The sequence below is a fragment of the Oncorhynchus masou genome, chromosome 23 (genome assembly GCF_036934945.1).
Source record: "Oncorhynchus masou masou isolate Uvic2021 chromosome 23, UVic_Omas_1.1, whole genome shotgun sequence".
In the NCBI taxonomy this organism is placed as follows: domain Eukaryota; kingdom Metazoa; phylum Chordata; class Actinopteri; order Salmoniformes; family Salmonidae; genus Oncorhynchus; species Oncorhynchus masou.
The window spans coordinates 1,259,667-1,282,767 of record NC_088234.1 but is presented as its reverse complement, the minus strand read 5'-3'; the positions used below and the strand labels follow the sequence as shown (position 1 = coordinate 1,282,767).

The 23,101-nt window shown below is 49.9% G+C and overlaps 1 pseudogene; it reads left to right on the top strand.

Annotated features, from left to right (window-relative positions):
* The window catches only part of LOC135510158 (ephrin type-B receptor 4b-like), a 75,341-nt pseudogene extending 52,872 nt beyond the window's left edge, over positions 1–22,469 (top strand).
* The last annotated feature ends 632 nt before the right edge of the window (positions 22,470–23,101 follow it).

The following is a 23,101-nucleotide window of genomic DNA, read 5'->3' as shown; positions in this document are numbered from 1 at the left end:
GGAGGGAGTTTATGGAGAATGGGGCCCTCGACAGCTTCCTTATGGTGAGGATGAGGGGAGGGGTCTATCTGTAGTCTGTCTGTAGTCTGTCTGTAGTCTGTATCTGTCTGTTTCATCGTTGATATTCTCTCCTCCAGTTAAACGATGGTCAGTTCACACCTATCCAGCTGGTGGGAATGTTACGTGGGATAGCATCAGGTAGGAAGTACACGTTATTTCATGTTTAACAGCTAAGGGCTTTAGGTTCTGAGGCACGACACAACTCTGAGTACACAGCCCTTGGCCGTGTTATATTGGCCATCTACCACGGACCCTGAGGTGCCTTACTGCTATTAGAAACTGGTTGGAAGAGTACATGTTGTCTTACCCATGGTATATGGTCTGATATACCACGGCTGTCAGCCAATCAGCTTTCAGGGCTGGAACCACCCAGTTTCTATAATTATTTGTGTAGGTGTATGACGTCACACTAGTGTTGTGTGCTGCTTGTCTGTTTATGTGTCACTTCCCCTGTCTCCAGGTATGAAGTATCTATCAGAGATGAGCTATGTCCATCGAGACCTGGCAGCTCGCAACATCCTAGTCAACTCTAACCTGGTGTGTAAGGTATCTGACTTCGGCCTGTCACGATTCCTCCAGGAGAACTCCTCTGACCCCACATACACCAGCTCACTGGTAAATATACCCTAAATACCCCTCTAACTACCTTCTAACTACCCCTACCCCACATACACCAGCTCACTGGTAAATATACCCTATCTACCCCTCTAACTACCTTCTAACTACCTTCTAACTACCCATACCCCACATACACCAGCTCACTGGTAAATATACCCTATCTACCCCTCTAACTACCTTCTAACTACCCTCTAACTACCCCTACCCCACATACACCAGCTCACTGGTAAATATACCCTATCTACCCCCTCTAAGTACCTTCTAACTACCCCTACCCCACATACACCAGCTCACTGGTAAATATACCCTATCTACCCCTCTAACTACCCTCTAACTACCCCTACCCCACATACACCAGCTCACTGGTAAATATACCCTAAAATATCCCTATCTACCCCTCTAACTACCTTCTAACTACCCCTACCTAACATACACCAGCTCACTGGTAAATATACCCCTAAAAAATATCCCTATCTACCCCTCTAACTACCCCATCCTAACCGTAACCAGCTCATTCGTAAATATACCTTCTAACTACCCCTACCTAACATACACCAGCTCACTGGTAAATACACCCTATCTACCCCTCTAACTACCCCTTCCTAACCCTACCCAGCCTCTAACTACCCCTACCTAACCCTACCCAGCCTCTAACTACCTTCTAACTACCTTTACCTGACCCTAACCACCTCTACCTAACCCGAACTACCCCTACTTACCCCCTAACTACCCCTACTTACCCCCTAACTACCTCTACCTAACCCTAACTACCCCTACTTACCCCCTAACTACCCCTACTTACCCCTAACTACCCCTACCTTGTAAATTAGAATAGAATATGTTTCTAAACACTTCTACATTAATGTGGATGCTACCATGGTTACAGATAATCCTGAATAATGATGAGTGCAAATATCATTCAACCCCAAAATGCTAACCTCCCCTGTTATTGTAATGGTGAGAGGTTAGCATGCCTTGGAGGTATGATATAAAATGCTAACCTCCCCTGTTATTGTAATGGTGAGAGGTTTGCATGCCTTGGAGGTATGATATAAAATGCTAACCTCCCCTGTTATTGTAATGGTGAGAGGTTAGCATGTCTTGGAGGTATGATATAAAATGCTAACCTCCCCTGTTATTGTAATGGTGAGAGGTTAGCATGTCTTGGGGTATGATATAAAATGCTAACCTCCCCTGTTATTGTAATGGTGAGAGGTTAGCATGTCTTGGGGTATGATATAAAATGCTAACCTCCTGTTATTGTAATGGTGAGAGGTTAGCATGTCTTGGGGGTATGATATAAAATGCTAACCTCCCCTGTTATTGTAATGGTGAGAGGTTAGCATGTCTTGGGGGTATGATATAAAACGCTAACCTCCCCTGTTATTATTCAATTCTTACAATAAAAGTGACTCCAAAATGACACCATACATTAATTACCATTCATTTCTATTGAGCACACACGAAGTAATCTGAACCAAAACAAACAGCATCCAACAACTCTGTAGAGTCACAAGCTGGATGTCGTCACTGCTATGAACATTGTATTACTTTAATACACATAGAAATTAATTTGTCCCAATACTTATGCACCCCTAATATGGGGGGGAAACTATGTACATAAAGTGCTGTAATTTCTAACCGGTTCCACTGATATGAATGAAAAAACCCTCAAATGAAAACTGACAGTCTGCACTTTGACTTCATAGTCATTGTTTAGATTTCAAATCCAAACTTTTTGAGTATAGAGCCAAAAGAAGAAAAAAAAATGCTTCACTGTCCCAGAGGACCCTGTATATACCACAATATCTATTAACTACCCTAAACTACCTCCTACTGACCTACCCTACACTAACTCTACCAATCCTACACTAACCCTAACTACCTCTAGAAATGGGCCCCTACATACAAGGCCGGTCCAGACTGCACCAAAATAAAACGTCCAAAAAGCATCGATGTCAGTCCGTGCTTACTGGGGTTACTGAGGTCTAGCCTACAGTGGTGCCTGAAATAGATTTTTATGAATGCCCATCTGTGTGGTGTCCTACCATTTGTAAAACAGGCCGTAGAACGTATTAGTCCTGGTTACTAATCAATCTGGTTATTTAATCTCTGAATATCAACACCCCAATTTTATCAGTTATCGTGAGTCTATTTGCAGTGTGTTACACAGCAGGACAGCCCAGAAGTAGGGTTTATCGGGAGTTATCCTGAGTATCAGTTACACTGCAGGACAGCCCAGAAGTAGGGTTTATCGGGAGTTATCCTGAGTATCAGTTACACAGCAGGACAGCCCAGAAGTAGGGTTTATCGAGTTATCCTGAGTATCAGTTACACTGCAGGACATTTCCAGAAGTAGGGTTTATCGGGGAGTTATCCTGAGTATCAGTTACACTGCAGGACAGCCCAGAAGTAGGGTTTATCGGGAGTTATCCTGAGTATCAGTTACACTGCAGGACAGCCCAGAAGTAGGGTTTATCGGGAGTTATCCTGAGTATCAGTTACACAGCAGGACAGCCCAGAAGTAGGGTTTATCGGGAGTTATCCTGAGTATCAGTTACACAGCAGGACAGCCCAGAAGTAGGGTTTATCGGGAGTTATCCTGAGTATCAGTTACACAGCAGGACAGCCCAGAAGTAGGGTTTATCGGGAGTTATCCTGAGTATCAGTTACACAGCAGGACAGCCCAGAAGTAGGGTTTATCGGGAGTTATCCTGAGTATCAGTTACACTGCAGGACAGCCCAGAAGTAGGGTTTATCGGGAGTTATCCTGAGTATCAGTTACACAGCAGGACAGCCCAGAAGTAGGGTTTATCGGGAGTTATCCTGAGTATCAGTTACACAGCAGGACAGCCCAGAAGTAGGGTTTATCGGGAGTTATCCTGAGTATCAGTTACACAGCAGGACAGCCCAGAAGTAGGGTTTATCGGGAGTTATCCTGAGTATCAGTTACACAGCAGGACAGCCCAGAAGTAGGGTTTATCGGGAGTTATCCTGAGTATCAGTTACACTGCAGGACAGCCCAGAAGTAGGGTTTATCGGGAGTTATCCTGAGTATCAGTTACACTGCAGGACAGCCCAGAAGTAGGGTTTATCGGGAGTTATCCTGAGTATCAGTTACACTGCAGGACAGCCCAGAAGTAGGGTTTATCGGGAGTTACTGCAGGACAGCCCAGAAGTAGGGTTTATCGGAGTTATCCTGAGTATCAGTTACACTGCAGGACAGCCCAGAAGTAGGGTTTATCGAGTTATCCTGAGTATCAGTTACACTGCAGGACAGCCCAGAAGTAGGGTTTATCGGGAGTTATCCTGAGTATCAGTTACACTGCAGGACAGCCCAGAAGTAGGGTTTATCGAGTTATCCTGAGTATCAGTTACACTGCAGGACAGCCCAGAAGTAGGGTTTTATCCTGAGGAGTTATCCTGAGTATCAGTTACACTGCAGGACAGCCCAGAAGTAGGGTTTATCGGGAGTTATCCTGAGTATCAGTTACACTGCAGGACAGCCCAGAAGTAGGGTTTATCGGGAGTTATCCTGAGTATCAGTTACACTGCAGGACAGCCCAGAAGTAGGGTTTATCGGGAGTTATCCTGAGTATCAGTTACACTACGATCAGCTTGCCAATACTTTACAGATACAATCTTGAAACCACTGATCGTGACAATGGGGTGAAACAACAACTTTGACCTGTCCTGTTGTTATGTTGTTTGTTAACATGTCAGCACATTCTTTATTTGATTATTTTCCATTTAGGTTAGGCTATTTGATCGGAGAAACCTGTTTGATGTATAAATAAAGTGTCCGTCTCATTACATTGTCATCCATTTCATCTCCAGCCTGTGGGCTACAGAAAAGGCCACATCCTCTTTCTAACATATCCTGTATCTGCTACATGAGTCTAACATATCCTTTATCGGCTACATGAGGCTAACATATCCTGTATCTGCTACATGAGTCTAACATATCCTGTATCTGCTACATGAGTCTAACATATCCTGTATCGGCTACATGAGTCTAACATATCCTGTATCTGCTACATGAGTCTAACATATCCTGTATCTGCTACATGAGTCTAACATATCCTGTATTTGCTACATGAGTCTAACATATCCTGTATCGGCTACATGAGTCTAACATATCCTGTATCTGCTACATGAGGCTAACATATCCTGTATCGGCTACATGAGTCTAACATATCCTGTATCGGCTACATGATTTCTTGTAGATGATTCTTTTGACGGAACGTTGGTGGAGCGCCAACGTTTGCACCCTGCCTTTGACAAAGTGTTGATCACAGGGCGGCACAAGCGATCACCTGAAATACGACACTGGTTGAGAGGAACTGTCATTGTTTTTGGGCAGAATGATGGTTTTATGTGTTGTTGTTGGAGGTGTGTCTTGGTCAGTTTAGCTCAGAAAATGCTGCCCTCGTCAATCTGCCGCAATTGGGTGCCGCGAATCCTGCCTAATGAGCCGTGCCCAGCTACACTATCTCACTGGTAACTACCCCACTAACTACCCCCCTCCCTCCCTGCCTCACTCCCTCCCTCCTCCCTCACACCCTCCCTCTTCCCCTCCCCCTCCCTCCTTCCTCCCTCTTACCCCTCCCTTCTCCCTCCCTCCCCTCTCTCCCCCCTCCCCCCCTCCCTCCTCCCCCTCCCTCTTCCCCCTCCCTCCCTCCCTCTCTCCCTCCTCCCCCATCCCCCCTCTCCCTCTCCCCTCCCCCTCCCTCTTCCCCCTCCCTCCCCCCTCCTCCCCCCTCCCTCCTCCCTCCCTCTCCCTCCCTCTTCCCCTCCCCCCCTCCCTCCCCCCTCCCTCTTCCCCCTCCCTCCCTCCCTCTCTCCCTCCCCTCCCCCATCCCCCCTCTCCTCCCTCCCTCCCCTCCCCCCTCCCTCTTCCCCCTCCCTCCCCCTCCTCCCCCTCCCTCCCCCCCCCTCCCTCTTCCCCCTCCCTCCCCCTCCCTCTTCCCTCTCACTCCCTCTCCCTCCCTCCCCCCTCCCCCCCCCCCTCCCCCTCCCTCTTCCCCTCCCTCCTCCCTCCTCCCTCTCCCTCCCTCCTCCTCCTCTCTATAGGGTGGTAAAATCCCCATACGTTGGACAGCTCCAGAGGCGATTGCGTTCAGAAAGTTTACATCGGCCAGTGACGCGTGGAGCTACGGCATCGTGATGTGGGAGGTGATGAGCTTCGGGAACGGCCGTACTGGGACATGAGTAACCAGGATGTAAGGGTTATTTCTATCTTTCTATCTGATTTGATTGTTTCCAGACAGAAGTGTTTTTTTACACCTACAATTTCAGTGAAGACAGACGTACTTTGAGCCGTTGTTTGGTCCCAATCCCTACCTAACACTGACCCCCCCACTAGTGTCCCACTCCCTACCTAACACTGCCCCCCCACTAGTGTCCCACTCCCTACCTAACACTGACCCCCCCCAGTAGTGTTCCACTCCCTACCTAACACTGACCCCCCCACTAGTGTTCCACTCCCTACCTAACACTGACCCCCCCACTAGTGTTCCACTCCCTACCTAACACTGACCCCCCCCACTAGTGTTCCACTCCCTACCTAACACTGACCCCCCAGTAGTGTTCCACTCCCTACCTAACACTGCCCCCCCCCACTAGTGTCCCACTCCCTACCTAACACTGACCCCCCAGTAGTGTTCCACTCCCTACCTAACACTGACCCCCACTAGTGTTCCACTCCCTACCTAACACTGACCCCCACTAGTGTCCCACTCCCTACCTAACACTGACCCCCCCAGTAGTGTTCCACTCCCTACCTAACACTGACCCCCCCACTAGTGTTCCACTCCCTACCTAACACTGACCCCCACTAGTGTTCCACTCCCTACCTAACACTGACCCCCCCAGTAGTGTTCCACTCCCTACCTAACACTGACCCCCCCCCACTAGTGTTCCACTCCCTACCTAACACTGACCCCCCCACTAGTGTTCCACTCCCTACCTAACACTGACCCCCCCAGTAGTGTTCCACTCCCTACCTAACACTGACCCCCACTAGTGTTCCACTCCCTACCTAACACTGACCCCCCCAGTAGTGTTCCACTCCCTACCTAACACTGACCCCCCACTAGTGTTCCACTCCCTACCTAACACTGACCCCCCACCCCCCCACTAGTGTTCCACTCCCTACCTAACACTGACCCCCCCAGTAGTGTTCCACTCCCTACCTAACACTGACCCCCCACTAGTGTTCCACTCCCTACCTAACACTGACCCCCCCACCCCCCACTAGTGTTCCACTCCCTACCTAACACTGACCCCCCCCAGTAGTGTTCCACTCCCTACCTAACACTGACCCCCCCACTAGTGTTCCACTCCTTACCTAACACTGACCCCCCACTAGTGTTCCACTCCCTACCTAACACTGACCCCCCCAGTAGTGTTCCACTCCCTACCTAACACTGACCCCCCCAGTAGTGTTCCACTCCCTACCTAACACTGACCCCCCCCCCCCACTAGTGTTCCACTCCCTACCTAACACTGACCCCCCCCAGTAGTGTTCCACTCCCTACCTAACACTGACCCCCCCAGTAGTGTCTCACTCCTTACCTAACACTGACCCCCCCACTAGTGTTCCACTCCCTACCTAACACTGACCCCCCAGTAGTGTCCCACTCCCTACCTAACACTGACCCCCCCCCACTAGTGTTCCACTCCCTACCTAACACTGACCCCCCCCAGTAGTGTCTCACTCCTTACCTAACACTGACCCCCCAGTAGTGTTCCACTCCCTACCTAACACTGACCCCCCCAGTAGTGTTCCACTCCCTACCTAACACTGACCCCCACTAGTGTTCCACTCCCTACCTAACACTGACCCCCCCACTAGTGTTCCACTCCCTACCTAACACTGACCCCCCACTAGTGTTCCACTCCCTACCTAACACTGACCCCCCAGTAGTGTTCCACTCCCTACCTAACACTGACCCCCCAGTAGTGTCTCACTCCCTACCTAACACTGACCCCCCCCCACTAGTGTCCCACTCCCTACCTAACACTGACCCCCCCCCCACTAGTGTCCCACTCCCTACCTAACACTGCCCCCCCACTAGTGTCCCACTCCCTACCTAACACTGACCCCCCAGTAGTGTTCCACTCCCTACCTAACACTGACCCCCCCCACTAGTGTTCCACTCCCTACCTAACACTGACCCCCCAGTAGTGTTCCACTCCCTACCTAACACTGACCCCCCCACTAGTGTCCCACTCCCTACCTAACACTGACCCCCCCACTAGTGTCCCACTCCCTACCTAACACTGACCCCCCCCAGTAGTGTTCCACTCCCTACCTAACACTGCCCCCCCACTAGTGTCCCACTCCCTACCTAACACTGACCCCCCAGTAGTGTTCCACTCCCTACCTAACACTGACCCCCCCACTAGTGTCCCACTCCCTACCTAACACTGACCCCCCCAGTGTTCCACTCCCTACCTAACACTGACCCCCCAGTAGTGTTCCACTCCCTACCTAACACTGACCCCCCCACTAGTGTTCCACTCCCTACCTAACACTGACCCCCCCACTAGTGTCCCACTCCCTACCTAACACTGACCCCCCCCAGTAGTGTTCCACTCCCTACCTAACACTGACCCCCCCACTAGTGTTCCACTCCCTACCTAACACTGACCCCCCCACTAGTGTCCCACTCCCTACCTAACACTGACCCCCCCCACTAGTGTTCCACTCCCTACCTAACACTGACCCCCCCACTAGTGTTCCACTCCCTACCTAACACTGACCCACCCCCCCACTAGTGTCCCACTCCCTACCTAACACTGACCCCCCCAGTAGTGTCTCACTCCCTACCTAACACTGACCCCCCCCCCCCACTAGTGTCCCACTCCCTACCTAATACTGACCCCCCCCCCCACTAGTGTCCCACTCCCTACCTAACACTGACCCCCCCAGTAGTGTTCCACTCCCTACCTAACACTGCCCCCCCCCCACTAGTGTCCCACTCCTACCTAACACTGACCCCCCCAGTAGTGTTCCACTCCCTACCTAACACTGACCCCCCCACTAGTGTTCCACTCCCTACCTAACACTGACCCCCCCACTAGTGTTCCACTCCCTACCTAACACTGACCCCCCACCCCCACTAGTGTTCCACTCCCTACCTAACACTGACCCCCCCCAGTAGTGTTCCACTCCCTACCTAACACTGACCCCCACTAGTGTTCCACTCCCTACCTAACACTGACCCCCCCACCCCCCACTAGTGTTCCACTCCCTACCTAACACTGACCCCCCAACTAGTGTTCCACTCCCTACCTAACACTGACCCCCCCAGTAGTGTTCCACTCCCTACCTAACACTGACCCCCCAGTAGTGTCTCACTCCCTACCTAACACTGACCCCCCACTAGTGTCCCACTCCCTACCTAACACTGACCCCCCCCCACTAGTGTCCCACTCCCTACCTAACACTGACCCCCCCAGTAGTGTTCCACTCCTGTCTAACACTGACCCCCCCACTAGTGTCCCACTCCCCTGCCTAACACTGACCCCCCCCACTAGTGTCCCACTCCCTACCTAACACTGACCCCCACTAGTGTCCCACTCCCTACCTAACACTGACCCCCCCAGTAGTGTCCCACTCCCTGCCTAACACTGACCCCCCACTAGTGTCCCACTCCCTACCTAACACTGACCCCCCCCCACTAGTGTCCCACTCCCTACCTAACACTGACCCCCACTAGTGTCCCACTCCCTACCTAACACTGACCCCCCCCCACCAGGTGATCAATGCTATAGAACAGGACTACCGTCTGCCCCCCCCACCAGAGTGTCTCTCCTCTCCCTACCTAACACTGACCCCCGCCCACCAGAGTGTCTCTCCTCTCTCCACTCCCTACCTAACACTGAGCCCCCCACCAGAGTGTCCCTCCTCTCTCCTCTCCCTACCTAACACTGACCCCCCCCCCACCAGAGTGTCTCTCCTCTCCCTACCTAACACTGACCCCCCACCAGGTGATCAATGCTATAGAACAGGACTACCGTCTGCCCCCCCCCCACCAGAGTGTCTCTCCTCTCCTCTCCCTACCTAAAACTGACCCCCCCACCAGGTGATCAATGCTATAGAACAGGACTACCGTCTGCCCCCCCCCCACCAGAGTGTCTCTCCTCTCCTCTCCCTCCCTAACACTGACCCCCCTCCCACCAGAGTGTCTCTCCTCTCTCCACTCCCTACCTAACACTGACCCCCCCACCAGAGTGTCCCTCCTCTCTCCTCTCCACTCCCTACCTAACACTGACCCCCCCCACCAGGTGATCAATGCTATAGAACAGGACTACCGTCTGCCCCCCCCCCCACCAGAGTGTCTCTCCTCTCCTCTCCTACCTAAAACTGACCCCCCCACCAGAGTGTCTCTCCTCTCCCTACCTAACACTGACCCCCCCCCCACCAGAGTGTCTCTCCCCTCTCCACTCCCTACCTAACACTGACCCCCCCCCCAGAGTGTCCCTCCCTCTCTCCTCTCCTCTCCCTACCTAACACTGACCCCCCACCAGAGTGTCTCTCCTCTCCCTACCTAACACTGACCCCCCCACCAGAGTGTCTCTCCCCTCTCCACTCCCTACCTAACACTGACCCCCCCCACCAGAGTGTCCCTCCTCTCTCCTCTCCTCTCCCTACCTAACACTGACCCCCCCACCAGAGTGTCTCTCCTCTCCCTACCTAACACTGACCCCCCCCCCCCCCACCAGAGTGTCTCTCCTCTCTCCACTCCCTACCTAACACTGACCCCCCACCAGGTGATCAATGCTATAGAACAGGACTACCGTCTGCCCCCCCCCCGGAGTGTCCCTCCTCTCTCCACTCCCTACCTAACACTGACCCCCACTAGTGTTCCACTCCTTACCTAACACTGACCCCCCCACTAGTGTCCCACTCCCTACCTAACACTAACCCCCCACTAGTGTCCCACTCCCTACCTAACACTGATCCCCCCACTAGTGTCCCACTCCCTACCTAACACTGACCCCCCCACAAGTGTCCCACTCCCTACCTAACACTGACCCCCACAAGTGTCCCACTCCCTACCTAACACTGACCCCCCCACTAGTGTCCCACTCCCTACCTAACACTGATCCCCCCACCCCCACTAGTGTCCCACTCCCTACCTAACACTGACCCCCCACTAGTGTCCCACTCCCTACCTAACACTGACCCCCCCCCCACTAGTGTCCCACTCCCTACCTAACACTGATCCCCCCACCCCCACTAGTGTCCCACTCCCTACCTAACACTGACCCCCCACTAGTGTCCCACTCCCTACCTAACACTGATCCCCCCCCCACCCCCCACTAGTGTCCCACTCCCTACCTAACACTGAACCCCCCACTAGTGTCCCACTCCCTACCTAACACTGACCCCCCCACTAGTGTCCCACTCCCTACCTAACACTGATCCCCCCACCCCCCACTAGTGTCCCACTCCCTACCTAACACTGAACCCCCCACTAGTGTCCCACTCCCTACCTAACACTGACCCCCCCACTAGTGTCCCACTCCCTACCTAACACTGACCCCCCCACTAGTGTCCCACTCCCTACCTAACACTGACCCCCCCACTAGTGTCCCACTCCCTACCTAACACTGACCCCCCCACTAGTGTCCCACTCCCTACCTAACACTGACCCCCCCACCAGGTGATCAATGCTATAGAACAGGACTACCGTCTGCCCCCCCCCCCCACCAGAGTGTCTCTCCTCTCCTCTCCCTACCTAACACTGACCCCCCCACCAGAGTGTCTCTCCCCTCTCCACTCCCTACCTAACACTGACCCCCCCCACCAGAGTGTCTCTCCTCTCTCCACTCCCTACCTAACACTGACCCCCCCCACCGGAGTGTCCCTCCTCTCTCCTCTCCCTACCTAACACTGACCCCCCCCCACCAGGTGATCAATGCTATAGAACAGGACTACCGTCTGCCCCCCCCCCACCGGAGTGTCCCTCCTCTCTCCTCTCCCTACCTAACACTGACCCCCCCCACCAGGTGATCAATGCTATAGAACAGGACTACCGTCTGCCCCCCACTAGTGTTCCTCTCCCTCCCTAACACTGACCCCCCTCCACCAGAGTGTCTCTCCTCTCTCCACTCCCTACCTAACACTGACCCCCCCACTAGTGTTCCTCTCCCTCCCTAACACTGACCCCCCTCCACCAGAGTGTCTCTCCTCTCTCCACTCCCTACCTAACACTGACCCCCCCCCCCCACCAGAGTGTCCCTCCCTCTCTCCTCTCCACTCCCTACCTAACACTGACCCCCCCCCCACCAGAGTGTCTCTCCCCTCTCCACTCCCTACCTAACACTGACCCCCCCACCAGAGTGTCTCTCCTCTCTCCACTCCCTACCTAACACTGACCCCCCCCCACCAGAGTGTCCCTCCTCTCTCCTCTCCACTCCCTACCTAACACTGACCCCCCCAACCAGGTGATCAATGCTATAGAACAGGACTACCGTCTGCCCCCCCACCGGAGTGTCCCTCCTCTCTCCACTCCCTACCTAACACTGACCCCCCCACCAGGTGATCAATGCTATAGAACAGGACTACCGTCTGCCCCCCCCACCGGAGTGTCTCTCCTCTCTCCTCTCCCCTACCTAACACTGACCCCCCCACCAGGTGATCAATGCTATAGAACAGGACTACCGTCTGCCCCCCCCACCGGAGTGTCTCTCCTCTCTCCACTCCCTACCTAACACTGACCCCCCCCCACCAGAGTGTCCCTCCTCTCTCCTCTCCACTCCCTACCTAACACTGACCCCCCCACCAGAGTGTCTCTCCTCTCTCCACTCCCTACCTAACACTGACCCCCCCACCAGGTGATCAATGCTATAGAACAGGACTACCGTCTGCCCCCCCCACCAGAGTGTCTCTCCTCTCTCCACTCCCTACCTAACACTGACCCCCCCACCAGAGTGTCCCTCCTCTCTCCTCTCCACTCCCTACCTAACACTGACCCCCCCCACCAGGTGATCAATGCTATAGAACAGGACTACCGTCTGCCCCCCCCCCACCGGAGTGTCTCTCCTCTCTCCACTCCCTACCTAACACTGACCCCCCACCAGAGTGTCCCTCCTCTCTCCTCTCCACTCCCTACCTAACACTGACCCCCCCACCAGAGTGTCTCTCCTCTCTCCACTCCCTACCTAACACTGACCCCCCCACCAGAGTGTCTCTCCCCTCTCCACTCCCTACCTAACACTGACCCCCCCCCCACCAGAGTGTCTCTCCTCTCTCCACTCCCTACCTAACACTGACCCCCCCCCACCGGAGTGTCCCTCCTCTCTCCTCTCCCTACCTAACACTGACCCCCCCACCAGGTGATCAATGCTATAGAACAGGACTACCGTCTGCCCCCCCCCCGGAGTGTCCCTCCTCTCTCCTCTCCTACCTAACACTGACCCCCCCACCAGGTGATCAATGCTATAGAACAGGACTACCGTCTGCCCCCCACTAGTGTTCCTCTCCCTCCCTAACACTGACCCCCTCCACCAGAGTGTCTCTCCTCTCTCCACTCCCTACCTAACACTGACCCCCCCCACTAGTGTTCCTCTCCCTCCCTAACACTGACCCCCTCCACCAGAGTGTCTCTCCTCTCTCCACTCCCTACCTAACACTGACCCCCCCACCAGAGTGTCCCTCCTCTCTCCTCTCCACTCCCTACCTAACACTGACCCCCCCCCACCAGAGTGTCTCTCCCTCCCACTCCCTACCTAACACTGACCCCCCCACCAGAGTGTCTCTCCTCTCTCCACTCCCTACCTAACACTGACCCCCCCCCACCAGAGTGTCCCTCCTCTCTCCTCTCCACTCCCCCTACCTAACACTGACCCCCCAACCAGGTGATCAATGCTATAGAACAGGACTACCGTCTGCCCCCCCACCGGAGTGTCCCTCCTCTCTCCACTCCCTACCTAACACTGACCCCCCCACCAGGTGATCAATGCTATAGAACAGGACTACCGTCTGCCCCCCACCGAGTGTCCCTCCTCTCTCCACTCCCTACCTAACACTGACCCCCCCACCAGAGTGTCTCTCCTCTCTCCTCTCCCTACCTAACACTGACCCCCCCACCAGAGTGTCCCTCCTCTCTCCACTCCCTACCTAACACTGACCCCCCCCACCAGAGTGTCCCTCCTCTCCCACTCCCTACCTAACACTGACCCCCCCCACCAGAGTGTCTCTCCTCTCTCCTCTCCCTACCTAACACTGACCCCCCCCACCAGGTGATCAATGCTATAGAACAGGACTACCGTCTGCCCCCCACCGGAGTGTCTCTCCTCTCTCCACTCCCTACCTAACACTGACCCCCCCACCAGAGTGTCCCTCCTCTCTCCTCTCCACTCCCTACCTAACACTGACCCCCCCCCACCAGAGTGTCTCTCCTCTCTCCACTCCCTACCTAACACTGACCCCCCACCAGGTGATCAATGCTATAGAACAGGACTACCGTCTGCCCCCCACCAGAGTGTCTCTCCTCTCCACTCCCTACCTAACACTGACCCCCCACCAGAGTGTCCCTCCTCTCTCCTCTCCACTCCCTACCTAACACTGACCCCCCCCACCAGAGTGTCTCTCCTCTCTCCACTCCCTACCTAACACTGACCCCCCCCCCACCAGAGTGTCTCTCCTCTCTCCTCTCCACTCCCTACCTAACACTGACCCCCCCACCAGAGTGTCTCTCCTCTCTCCACTCCCTACCTAACACTGACCCCCCCCACCAGAGTGTCCCTCCTCTCTCCTCTCCACTCCCTACCTAACACTGACCCCCCAACCAGGTGATCAATGCTATAGAACAGGACTACCGTCTGCCCCCCCACCGGAGTGTCCCTCCTCTCTCCACTCCCTACCTAACACTGACCCCCCCCACCAGGTGATCAATGCTATAGAACAGGACTACCGTCTGCCCCCCCCACCGGAGTGTCTCTCCTCTCTCCACTCCCTACCTAACACTGACCCCCCCCCACCAGAGTGTCTCTCCTCTCTCCTCTCCCTACCTAACACTGACCCCCCCACCAGGTGATCAATGCTATAGAACAGGACTACCGTCTGCCCCCCCCACCAGAGTGTCTCTCCTCTCTCCACTCCCTACCTAACACTGACCCCCCCACCGGAGTGTCCCTCCTCTCTCCTCTCCCTACCTAACACTGACCCCCCCACCAGAGTGTCCCTCCTCTCTCCTCTCCACTCCCTACCTAACACTGACCCCCCCTCACCAGGTGATCAATGCTATAGAACAGGACTACCGTCTGCCCCCCCACCGGAGTGTCCCTCCTCTCTCCACTCCCTCATGTTGGACTGTTGGCAGAAAGAGAGAGCTGCTCGTCCACGCATTCGCCAACGTTGTCTCAGCGCTCGATAGGCTGATCAGAAACCCCGCCTCCCTGAAGATCACACAGCCGGACGGACCTGGGTAAGAGAGAGAGAGTGAGAGAGTGTGTCTCGGGGGGTTCATAACCTTTCATTTCTCTCTCCTCCTCTTTGGGTATAGAGTGTCTCTCCTCTCCTGTTACACCTCTCCTCAACCTGTCAATCCATGTTACAGTAAAACAACCTCATCATGATTCATAATGTCTCCCCCTCTTCTCCCCTACAGTAAAACAACCTCATCATGATTCATAATGTTTCCCACTCTTCTCCCCTACAGTAAAACAACCTCATCATGATTCATAATGTTTCCCCCTCTTCTCCCCTACAGTAAAACAACCTCATCATGATTCATAATGTCTCCCCCTCTTCTCCCCTACAGTAAAACAACCTCATCATGATTCATAATGTCTCCCCCCTCTTCTCCCCTACAGTAAAACAACCTCATCATGATTCATAATGTCTCCCCCTCTTCTCCCCTACAGTAAAACAACCACATCATGATTCATAATGTCTTCTCCCCTACAGTAAAACAACCACATCATGATTCATAATGTCTTCTCCCCTACAGTAAAACAACCTCATCATGATTCATAATGTCTTTTCCCCTACAGTAAAATAACCTCATCATGATTCATAATGTCTCCCCCTCTTCTCCCCTACAGTAAAACAACCTCATCATGATTCATAATGTCTCCCCCTCTTCTCCCCTACAGTAAAACAACCTCATCATGATTCATAATGTCTTCTCCCCTACAGTAAAATAACCTCATCATGATTCATAATGTCTCCCCCTCTTCTCCCCTACAGTAAAACAACCTCATCGTGATTCATAAAGTCTCCCCCTCTTCTCCCCTACAGTAAAACAACCTCATCATGATTCATAATGTATTCTCCCCTACAGTAAAACAACCTCATCATGATTCATAATGTCTTCTCCCCTACAGTAAAACAACCTCATCATGATTCATAATGTTTCCCACTCTTCTCCCCTACAGTAAAACAACCTCATCATGATTCATAATGTCTCCCCCTCTTCTCCCCTACAGTAAAACAACCTCATCATGATTCATAATGTCTTCTCCCCTACAGTAAAACAACCTCATCATGATTCATAATGTCTTCTCCCCTACAGTAAAACAACCTCATCATGATTCATAATGTCTTCTCCTCTACAGTAAAACAACCTCATCATGATTCATAATGTCTTCTCCCCTACAGTAAAACAACCTCATCATGATTCATAATGTCTTCTCCCCTACAGTAAAACAACCTCATCATGATTCATAATGTCTTCTCCCCTACAGTAAAACAACCTCATCATGATTCATAATGTCTTCCCCTACAGCAGGGGTGTCAAAGTCAAATGGACGGAGGGCCAAATAAAAATTTAGCTACAAGCCGAAAGGCCGGACTGTTCGAATGTTCATTGAAAATTTTTTAAATGACGCATATAGTCTAGTGAACCTAATTGAACCTACTGAAAACCTAACAAATATATTCCAATATGATCAGATAAATAAAGCAATATTTTCTTATGGCTCTGTCAGTAATCTTTAATTTTCAACAGACACAAAAGACAAATTTCCTTTATATAAAAATCCCCATAACATGAACATTAAATGAAAGAAACCGGTATTCAAGGCACCATCAGTAGCCTATATTTTCTATTTTAGCAAAAGTGGGCTAAATTTACTTCAAAGAAAAAAACAATAATAGCAATTTTCTATCATCCACTCAACTGAAATATTTTTAAAATATAATTGGATTGAAATAAAATAAAATAAAGTGCAAAAATCTATTAATCAAAAACAACACTTGATGGGTATCTGAAAGTTAATTTTACTGTGATGCTGACGACTGCTGTGCCAATAAATATAGAAATGAAGCAGCCTACTGCTCGGTGCGTCACCGTTGCATTGTGGGAAATGTAGTATTGGTGCGTGTAAAAGATCTGCGGGCTGCCGGCTTGCTGCGGTCTGCGGGCCGGTTCTAATAATAAATCAAGATCATCCCAGGGGCCGTAAAAACCTTCTCGCGGGCCGGATGTGGCCCGCGGGCCTTGACTCTGACATATGTGCCCTACAGTAAAACAACCTCATCATGATTCATAATGTCTTCTCCCCTACAGTAAAACAACCTCATCATGATTCATAATGTCTTCTCCCCTACAGTAAAACAACCTCATCGTGTCCTGTGTGGCTCAGTCGGTAGAGCATGGCGCTTGCAACGCCAAGCGTCGTGGGTTCGATTCCCGCTGGGGCCACCCATATGTAAAAAGTAGTGGCCCCAGCCGACTTGTAAGTCGCTTTGGACAAAAGCGTCTGCTAAATGGGATATATTATTATTATATATCATGATTCATAATGTCTTCTCCCCTACAGTAAAACAACCTCATCATGATTCATAATGTCTTCCCCCTACAGTAAAACAACCTCATCATGATTCATAATGTCTTCTCCCCTACAGTAAAACAACCTCATCATGATTCATAATGTCTTCTCCCCTACAGTAAAACAACCTCATCATGATTCATAATGTTTCCCCCTCTTCTCCCCTACAGTAAAACAACCTCATCGTGATTCATAATGTCTCCCCCTCTTCTCCCCTACAGTAAAACAACCTCATCATGATTCATAATGTCTTCTCCCCTACAGTAAAACAACCTCATCATGATTCATAATGTTTCCCACTCTTCTCCCCTACAGTAAAACAACCTCATCATGATTCATAATGTCTTCCCCCTCTTCTCCCCTACAGTAAAACAACCTCATCGTTATTCATAATGTCTCCCCCCTCTTCTCCCCTACAGTAAAACAACCTCATCGTGATTCATAATGTCTTCTCCCCTACAGTAAAACAACCACATCATGATACATAATGTCTTCTCCCCTACAGTAAAACAACCTCATCATGATTCATAATGTCTTCTCCCCTACAGTAAAACAACCTCATCATGATTCATAATGTCTTCTCCTCTACAGTAAAACAACCTCATCATGATTCATAATGTCTCCCCCTCTTCTCCCCTACAGTAAAACAACCTCATCATGATTCATAATGTCTTCCCCCTCTTCTCCCCTACAGTAAAACAACCTCATCATGATTCATAATGTCTCCCCCTCTTCTCCCCTACAGTAAAACAACCTCATCATGATTCATAATGTCTTCTCCCCTCTTCTCCCCTACAGTAAAACAACCTCATCATGATTCATAATGTCTTCCCCCTCTTCTCCCCTACAGTAAAACAACCTCATCATGATTCATAATGTTTCCCCCTCTTCTCCCCTACAGTAAAACAACCTCATCGTGATTCATAATGTCTCCCACTCTTCTCCCCTACAGTAAAACAACCTCATCATGATTCATAATGTCTTCCCCTCTTCTCCCCTACAGTAAAACAACCTCATCATGATTCATAATGTCTCCCCCTCTTCTCCCCTACAGTAAAACAACCTCATCATGATTCATAATGTTTCCCCCTCTTCTCCCCTACAGTAAAACAACCTCATCGTGATTCATAATGTCTCCCCCTCTTCTCCCCTACAGTAAAACAACCTCATCATGATTCATAATGTCTCTCCCCTACAGTAAAACAACCTCATCATGATTCATAATGTCTTCTCCCCTACAGTAAAACAACCTCATCATGATTCATAATGTCTTCTCCCCTACAGTAAAACAACCTTATCATGATTCAAAATGTCTTCTCCCCTACAGTAAAACAACCTCATCATGATTCATAATGTCTTCTCCCCTACAGTAAAAAAACTCATCATGATTCATAATGTCTTCTCCCCTACAGTAAAACAACCTCATCATGATTCATAATGTCTTCTCCCCTACAGTAAAAAAAACTCATCATGATTCATAATGTCTCCCCCCTACAGTAAAACAACCTCATCATGATTCATAATGTCTTCTCCCCTACAGTAAAACAACCTCATCATGATTCATAATGTCTCTCCCCTACAGTAAAACAACCTCATCATGATTCATAATGTCTTCCCCCTACAGTAAAACAACCTCATCATGATTCATAATGTCTTCCCCTCTTCTCCCCTACAGTAAAACAACCTCATCATGAATCATAATGTCTCCCCCTCTTCTCCCCTACAGTAAAACAACCTCATCATGATTCATAATGTCTTCTCCCTCTTCTCCCCTACAGTAAAACAACCTCATCATGATTCATAATGTCTTCTCCCCTACAGTAAAACAACCTCATCATGATTCATAATGTCTTCTCCCCTACAGTAAAACAACCTCATCATGATTCATAATGTTTCCCCCTCTTCTCCCCTACAGTAAAACAACCTCATCATGATTCATAATGTCTCCCCCTCTTCTCCCCTACAGTAAAACAACCTCATCATGATTCATAATGTCTTCCCCCTCTTCTCCCCCAGTTCCTCCCAACCCCTGTTAGACCAGCGCCCCCCTCCCCTGTCAGCCTGTGGGTCTGTCTCAGAGTGGCTTCATGCTATCAAGATGTCTCGTTATGAAGAGAGCTTTACACAGGCAGGATTCACCAACCTGGAGGTCATCGCACAGATCTCTACAGAGTACGTATTACACACTACATACTACACATTACACACTACACAGAGCACACGCACACAATTATTAAACTCTCCCTCTCTCTCTCTCCCCCTCTCTCCCCCTCTCTCTCTCTCTTTCTTTCTCTCTTTCTCTCTCCTTCTTTCTTTCTCTCTTTCTCTCTTTCTCTCCTCCTCCTCCTCTAGGGATCTGTTGCGTATAGGAGTGACTCTAGCGGGACACCAGAAGAAGATTCTCTCTTCCATCCAGACCCTTAGAGTTCTCAAAACTCCTCCCACACTCAGATACTGACCAATCACCTATTACAGCCTCATGGAAGCTCCCCCCACCCTTCCATACTGGCCAATCTCACCAAAGCCCTTCAACAAGCCACCAGCCAACCACGTACCAGTTGTGATGATGTCACTACGCCAACGGTGTCCCAAGCCAATCTTTGTACTCGGTTCCACTGTGATGACACAATAGATGTGTGTGTACTCTTCATCCAATCAGGAAGACGGAGAGAGAGACAGACATGAACTCTCTCCTGAGAGATTCCTTCAGTTTTCCAATACTGCCTTGTTGGAGTCCACGGGAATACTGGACATTAACTTGGTTTTATAATACTGCCTTGTTGGAGTCCACGGGAATACTGGACATTAACTTGGTTTTATAATACTGCCTTGTTGGAGTCCACGGGAATACTGGACATTAACTTGGTTTTATAATACTGCCTTGTTGGAGTCCACAGGAATACTCAACATTAACTTGGTTTTATAAAACTGCCTTGTTGGAGTCCACAGGAATACTGGACATTAACTTGGTTTTATAATACTGCCTTGTTGGAGTCCACGGGAATACTCAACATTAACTTGGTTTTATAATACTGCCTTGTTGGAATCCACGGGAATACTGGACATTAACTTGGTTTTATAATACTGCCTTGTTGGAGTCCACAGGAATACTGGACATTAACTTGGTTTTACAATACTGCCTTGTTGGAATACTCAACATTAACTTGGTTTTATAATACTGCCTTGTTGGTGTCCACGGAATACTGGACATTAGCTTGGTTTTATAATACTGCCTTGTTGGAGTCCACGGGAATACTGGACATTAACTTGGTATTATAATACTGCCTTGTTGGAGTCCACGGAATACTCAACATTAACTTGGTTTTATAAAACTGCCTTGTTGGAGTCCACGGAATACTGGACATTAACTTGGTTTTACAATACTGCCTTGTTGGAGTCCACGGGAATACTCAACATTAACTTGGTTTTATAATACTGGCGGGATCCTCTCGGAATACCGTTGGAATACTGTGGAAGATTTCTCCCCTGGAACACTGTTTGGGATAAAGGATTTCGCCCAATCAGGTTTTCCCAGATATTCCCTCTGACTGAGGTGTGGTGCTGGACCTTGTAGACTAACTGCTTCTAGAGAGACATCTCTGATTTAAAACCTGACTTCTAGAGAGACTAACTCTGATTTAAAACTTGACTTCTAGAGAGACTAACTCAGATTTAAAACTTGACTTCTAGAGAGACTAACTCTGATTTAAAACCTGACTTCTAGAGAGACTGACTCTGATTTAAAACATAACTTCTAGAGAGACTGACTGATTTAAAACCTGACTTCTAGAGAGACGGACTCTGATTTAAAACCTGACTTCTACAGAGACTGACTCTGATTTAAAACCTGACTTCTAGAGAGACTGACTCTGATTTAAAACCTGACTGCTTCTAGATAGACTGCCTCTGATTTAAATCCTGACTTCTAGAGACTAACTCTGATTTAAAACCTGACTTCTAGAGAGACTGACTCTGATTTAAAACCTGACTTCTAGAGAGACTGACTCTGATTTAAAACCTGACTGCTTCTAGAGACTGACTCTGATTTAAAACCTGACTTCTAGAGAGACTGACTCTGATTTAAAACCTGACTTCTAGAGAGACTAACTCTGATAACATGATCAGGTCTATATGGACTTCTTAGGAACGAGAGGGAGGGGATAAAACAGAAAGAGAGAGGGGGGGATAGAGAGAGGGTAAAACAGAGAGAGAGAGAGAGAGAGAGAGAGAGAGAGCGAGAGAGGGTAAAAGAGAGAGAGAGAGAGGGTAAAAAAGAGAGAGAGAGAGAGAGGGTAAAATAGAGAGAGAGGGTAAAACAGAGAGAGAGGGTAAAAGAGAGAGAGGGTAAAAGAGAGAGAGGGGTTGTAAAACACAGAGAGAGAGAGAGAGAGAGGGGTAAAACAGAAAGAGAGAGAGAGATAGGAGGATGGAAGAGCATAAATGACTGATAGACTGATAAAGATGGACAATTCTCCTCTCCTCTATCATCTCTCCATCTATTTGTTCCTGGGTTAGTGTTTAAAGATACAATACTTCCACGGTCTAGTGAGACTGCTGCGCTGAGACTTTCAGAATGTCTGCTGCCATTTCATAACCTCTCCCAAGTCACAGAGGTACTGATGGACCCTAGAGTTGACCTCTGACCCGAGCCCATGTCTCCATGACCTATGGAACTATGGGACTTTAGTCCTGAGGCCTCTCCCGTTGCATTATGGGTGTGGTAGTATCCCAGTCCCTCACATTGAACTCTCTGTATTGAAGTTGTTTATTGTTTATTATTATGATGAATTCAGGATGTTTTGTAATAATTATAATTATTCTGTTACCTTTTCTAAGAAACAGTTATTAAATATGACTGATATATATTATTTTTATAGTATATATACAGTCGTACATATGACTGATCGATGTCTATTTGAGAGAAGATTGATTGGGAGAGGGGCTTGTCTGTCTGTTGCTGTGACCAATCACAATAAAGATGACTTAAGCTGTCCCGCCCACTCTGTGTACCACGTCAGCTGTGTGTGTGTGTGTGTGTGTGTGTGTGTGTGTGTGTGTGTGTGTGTGTGTGTGTGTGTGTAATCAGGGTCCTGCAAGTCTTTATCTAGTGACCTGTTGACCCTCAAGCCGATACCACGACGGCCCTCAAAGAACTTCAATGGACTTTATTCAAACTGGCCGCATTTATTGTAGCTGTGCACTTTAACGAAGCAAATTTGAGGAAAACACTACCGCAACTGCTACTCAACTGCTACTCAACTTCTCCTCAACTGCTGCTCCAACTGCTACTCAACTGCTACTCCAACTGCTACCTCAACTGCTACTCCAACAGCTACTCAACTGCTACTCCAACTGCTACCCAACTTCTACTCCAACTGCTACTTCAACTGCTACTCCAACTGTTACTCCAACAGCTACTCCAACTGCTACTCAACTGCTACTCAACTGCTACTCAACTGCTACTCCAACTGCTACTCCAACTGCTACTCCAACTGCTACTCCAACTGCTACTCCAACTGCTACTCAACTGCTACTCAACTGCTACCTAACTGCTACTCCAACTGCTACTCCAACTGCTACCCAACTGCTACTCCAACTGCTACTCCAACTGCTACTCCAACTGCTACTCAAC